Raw genomic sequence first — 6,073 nt, 5'->3', positions numbered from 1 at the left:
ATTAACTCGCTTCATTCACTTGAGAGGCTACAGTGCTGCAACAGTATTTTTTATCGGGAGTGAATCGACCAAATTATTTTCTATTTACTTAAGTAGATCTACAATAGAAATATTCAAAATTGCATAAAAATGTGGCAAGTTTAAATTGTAAGAACGTTTTTGTAGGGCAGACTTAACTTTACTTAATTTAACTTAGAAAATAAACAACGCTAACTCAACTGTTTTGTTTTTGTTTCTTCTAATGCACCTGTCTAACAATTCGTCTCCTTCGATTCTCTCATTGCCATTCATACGTAAGTCCGAAACTTAAGGATCCAAACTTTACTTTGCAGCTTTTTAAGTTGTTTAAGTTAAGTTGAGTATTAACCTACGGGAGCACAGCTTTCCATATAACAGTTGGGCAAAATATTAAGTTAAGTTAACTAACGTAAGTCAAATCTAGACTAAACTTGAATTCTGAAATTGGTTCTTTTTTTCTTTCAGCAAGTTGGACTTTTTCTATGGTATTAGGAGTCAAAGAGCAACAGTGAAACTTACGAGAGACTTTTCGAAACTATTTTCGCAGGCAAGTCGTCTTGAAAGTTGTTGAAGCTCAAGCTAATTTTTTATTAATTTACATTATTCTGCTGTATTATCAAATTTGGTTAAGGAATATACTTACATACGCATATGTACATATAGTATGTACAATGTATTTATAAATATATTTCATGATTTTACGTTTTCACGATTTTTCTACAATCTCTCGAAAATTCTATGACTACGAATACATTAAAAGAAACTCAACATACCAAGCCAAACTTTCTCAAGAATATAAAATCTCTTGAATTTATAACGAGTGTGACTTTCCAGTTCCGCATCTACTTCTTAAAAATCGTAATCAATGTAATATCGAACTCAAATATGTTGATGAAAACCCAAAGGCGTGAGGCAAAATGATGTGCTCCGGCATTGGCATTGTGCTTCTATGCTTTTGGATATTTTATAATAACTTTTGTGGAGTGACTGTATGTGGCACCAGCACGTCGGATAGTAAAAGCAAATTTCGTTCCGTTAATCCATTGCTCAAAAATCGCATGTGGAGCAAAAGTGGAGTAAAGCTTAGCCGCTCAAGTTGAACTGGACAGTCAACGATGCCATTAACAACACTGACTCTAAATGAAAATGAAAGGACTGCCCTCCTCTTTTCTCTAAATTAATTATTTCTCTTTACCGAGAGTTGGTCGTAGGGTCTCCAAATGACAGCAGCGCTCTCTAAGTGAGAACGAACAGGAGCCGTAAACAGCGTTTATAGGTATACGGATCAGAAAATTCGGAAGTATTGCGACGAATGAAGCCTAGACCCAAGTACAATTTTGAAAGAATAAAATTAATGTGACCACTGAAGAAAAATTTCGTATCGAATAAAACTCCAAGCTCCTTAAACTCTGTTACATTTTGTAACTCTTTATTACAGCAGGGAGTGTTAAAAATGTACTGACACCTCGAATTTATTAACTGAGAACATTTCATAACTTTTAAAGGCAGATGCGGCCTCATGCACCATCGATGAAGATTGTTCAACTCGAGCTGAAGCTTTTGAGCATCCACTGAGAAATTTTTTAAATAATCCGCGAAGCGCAAGTATTTGGAAAATAAAAACATTTGCTTAGTTCATCGATAGAAATAACAAAAAGAAGTGGCCCTAAGATGCTCCCTTGAGGGATACCTGAAGTAGGTTCGAAAAAACTCCGTCGATTTTTACCGCACAACGTCTGTCTGTCAAATATGACATAAGCCATTGCACGGGGATGGAGTGAAAGCCCAAGCAAGCTAACTCGTTTACTTGAATCTCGTGCGACACTTTGGCAAATGCCTTAGAGAAGTCTATGCAAATGCAACGAACTTGGAGTCCTTTGGAAAACGATGACATACAGAATTTACTAAAAACAGGAAGATTAGTACAGTTACAAAACTATGTTGGTGTGGGACAATTTTTCAGCAAGATAGCTGAGAGAATCATATTTAGTTAGCTGTATCAAGAAACTGACCCCACTGATAGTTTTGCAATTGTAACTTCAAACTACAGTATTTTTTTATTTAACGTCCAATGCGCGTTATCACTATTAAGGCATTTATGGAAATTATTCCCCAGAAATAAAATCATCGGCGGCGTTGTTGCGCCACTGGCCAGAAAAATCAAATATTGGCAGACTCATTTGGTTTTGTAAATACACCGAGTCTCTGATCGCTTCTAATAACTTTGCGTATAATTAAACAAATACATCTGATAAACTCGCTCGTGGATGGATGTTTGTGCGACATACTATATATGTATGTATGTATGTGCATGTGAAGCATAGGTATGAAGCAGCTCCGTCTGTTAGACTATACAAAGTAATCAATCAAGCATCGATTGGCTGTTTGATTGCTGGACAATGCGAGTGCTAACCAGCTGTTTAAAGTACGAGCACAACGGGGACAATGCTCAATCTCTTAATGCGAGGTGTCAAGTATGACGGCATATTGAAATGCTCATGAATTAAACCATTAAACTCTTCACACTGATGCATTCATTATGTTGGAGTTGTTTGCTCTTGGAAGAGCTGGTGACGAGTATTTTCCAATTCACACCTTATCAATTTGCATATTTCCATAGTTGTCGGTTAATTGCAAAACCTAATTGAATTAGTAAATATCATATGAATGTGAGTAGCTGCTTTGATGGGCTCTACGTTTTTGATTGCCTTATCCACTTGAAGGAAAATCAATTTGTGGAAATGCGAGTGTTTACATTTGTGTGTATATAAAGCATCACTTGACCTTTAACACACACTGCCCTACGCACATCTCACATATATGTACATATATCATTCAATTGTACATACGTACTTGCGCATTTGAACATAGGTACAGTGAACGATATATGTAACTCAAAACCAGAGTTTTATAGTCTCCAGAATATAAACCAAATATACCTACAATTCAAATATATTTTTCTCTATACCATAAATTCCAAAAGAAACACAACTTATACTTACATTTACATAACAACAACAACTGCATTTTTTATTATCCTTTTTATTTACCTACTACCTTGATACATAATTTTTCAAGCAAGCACCTTTGTCCTTTTTAGAAATGTTGTTCGGATGATGACCACAGCGACTTGAGTAATTTCATACTCCATACAACAAAAAAATATTGCCTAGTTGGCCGCCATTTATTTACAAATTAATAAATCAGTACAATTTCAGCGAATTGGAGCACCCTGTTTCAATATTTACGAACTTATTTGGCTTTGAATAAAGGCTGGCTTATTAAACGTCGTTTTGCAATTTATTGAGTTCGCGATGCTTTGCAACATAAAATTCTGTGATGATGAATGCATTTAGGAACTTTAAACAATTACGCAGGAACGCAGAGGAACGTTTGACTTTGAGCTTATGCAGTGCACTTTTTACCAAAAGGGTCTCCACTTTTTGCACCCCTCTTGAATGCAATATTTTGTAAGGGAGTGTCAAAACTCTAATGTCACAAGTGAGCAAGCCTTTAATTATTGAAGCATAGATACAAGTAAAACCCACCTTAATCTAATTTGGGCTAGCAGTCCCACCAATCCACTCAATCAAAAACACAATGCACTCAACCAACGCACACCTAGAGCCTGGGAGAAAAATGAGAAGAAGAAGAGTGTATTTACTTGTATTCCTGTACACTGGCTTTTATTTAATTAGACATAATAAATTGAAAAATATGACGTCGTTTTTCTGGACAATTTGGTTTTGTGGATTATGGCACTCATGCAGCAAAGGAACGACATGGATGTTGCTAATAAAGTTAAATCGGTTGGTTTTGCTTAAATATCAACGGGCCAATTTCGAGTGTTGCGCAGTGTATGCACATATATGTATACATGTACGTATGTATGTATCTCATCAATAATCCACTCTCCATTACTTCTCGCAGCTTCATTAAAATTGTCTCGACTTTGTCTTCTTATCTCTGTGACTAAAATAATAAAAACTGAAGATGGGTTCGTGCTGCTTCACAAAAACGTGCAAATAGTCAGATTGTATTGTGCTTTCTTGGACTTCGTTTTAAAACTTTAAGTCGTTGTTTTGACATGCCGATGAGAAGTCCATTGTCGTAAGTAATGCCGTATGAAATTTTTATAAGCAAACATCGGTAACGCCTTTATTTGATGTTGGTACCTTTTAGCCTTGGCATTTTTCGTCATAAAGAGAAATATGCCAAGTGCGTAAGATATGTGAGCGAGCGGCACACATACTAAGAAGACATAGTAAGAAGTCAATATTTAACATTCAAACATTTACTTTAGCCCAGTTTTTCATTGCGAGATCAGCTCTGCCTACCAGCTTAACCAAGTGTAAACCACGCACAGCGCAGAATAAAACTGAACAGAATAAAAATAAAATGACTCCAAGCTTTTTCAGTTAATCAAATCACTTAAACAAAATTGTTCCTTAGGAAAATTTACCAGAAGTAGTTGTAAAGCTTCTTACCTACTAAAAAAAATTATAAATTTGCGTTCTTTTATGTACTTGGCCCAATTATTTAAACTATTTATTTACAGCTTTAAGTGTTTTGATTTAAATAACTTTTTATTAGTTATTTTTTAAGGAGAAATTTAATTTTAAGTAGGGCTGGCTGGCAATATCTTAAGTTACAGATGAAGTTTGGCAAAACCTCAAAGAGATATTCTTCTGAATTGCTCCAAAAAGGTTGGGGGAAATGTTTATAACGGATGTGACTTCAAATACGTGTCGGATCAGGGATCTATGCGTAGTGACTGAACCAAATTTGGTTTATTCAGTATTTTATTCATCCATTTGCATTAAATCATTCATCCACAAGAATTGCTAAAAATCTTTCATTAATCTAATAAATACTGGAATTTCTTAAAACTACTAATGTAAAATAAGAATGGTTCCATGTATGTGAGATGGCGACACAACCCAGGATATCTGATTGGGCGCTGGGTTTGGGACTCACCTCGTAAAAATCCTTCCCCAATGAAAAAGCAAACAAAGCCTTGAATGAGAACTGCTTACTCTGGTGACGACGACTGCGAACGACCTTGCACGTTGGCCACGGCGAGTATCGTAGGCGATGGAACAGAGGGCTGCATGAAATTTCTGACGACATAGACATAGCCCAGCGAATAAAGACCCAGCGGCTACGTTGACTGACAAATGTCGTCCGAATGCATACAAACGATCTGACTCTGAACGTACTCGATACGGCACCAGCTGGTGGTAGCAGAACAAGAGGAAGACCTCCTCTGTATTGGAAAGATCAGGTGGCTAAGGAATTGGTGCGTCCAACTGTCGCTGGTTACCACGATAAAGAAACGACTGGCGTGCTTTGGTAAGCTTCGCCAAAATCGGTTAAGCGGTTATCGCGCCAATCAAGATGAAGAAGATTAATATAAAGTAAATTCAATTGTATCGGTAGACGCATGTATTTTATGTAGCCTTTAAGATTTTTGACAAACTCAAAGTTAATAAGCAACTTTTAATAGAATTTTATATGAAATTCAATTTTGAACAAATAAAGGGTTTTTAAATAAGGGCGGGTAGATGTTGAAATGGAATAAAATGGCGTTTGCTGTGTGGCACGTAGCGCCGTCCTGCTGGAACCACATGACGTCTAGGTCCACATGGTTCAATGGAAGGGCCACCACGTCTACCGAAAAATGGGCGCAATGCGCGCAACGTTTGCGTTAATGAACACTCATTTTGATAATAAAGTTTTATCATTTGAACGTGCTGTTCAATCGTGTAACTTGCCATGATGATTTGGCATAAACAACTTAATAATAAACAAAAGATTTGACAGATGTCACCAAAACAAAATGGCTGCCACAGGGCGCCAAAATCGACCCGCGCCAACAGGAACAGAGAATCATCTAAAAAAAACCAGGTTAATTATTTGATTGTAAACGTAGCATTTTTATTAATTTTCTTGGAAGATTAGCTTTTTAGAACAGCATTTGTCGATGGGCAGACTGTTTGATGATTTTGGAATTTGCTCAGTTGGTAAAATTTTCCAGCGAGTATTTTTAATGAAA

At 36.4% G+C, this 6,073-nt stretch overlaps 1 long non-coding RNA gene across 1 annotated transcript; it reads left to right on the top strand.

Moving 5' to 3' along the window:
* The first annotated feature begins 250 nt into the window (after nt 1-250).
* On the top strand, nt 251-719 carry LOC129235617 (uncharacterized). Its single transcript, XR_008581596.1, has 2 exons — nt 251-427; nt 484-719. It is a non-coding gene; the product is annotated as an uncharacterized LOC129235617 (long non-coding RNA).
* The last annotated feature ends 5,354 nt before the right edge of the window (nt 720-6,073 follow it).

This window comes from Anastrepha obliqua, chromosome 1, assembly GCF_027943255.1.
Source record: "Anastrepha obliqua isolate idAnaObli1 chromosome 1, idAnaObli1_1.0, whole genome shotgun sequence".
Lineage (NCBI taxonomy): Eukaryota > Metazoa > Arthropoda > Insecta > Diptera > Tephritidae > Anastrepha > Anastrepha obliqua.
This window is presented reverse-complemented; position numbering and strand designations above follow the sequence as displayed.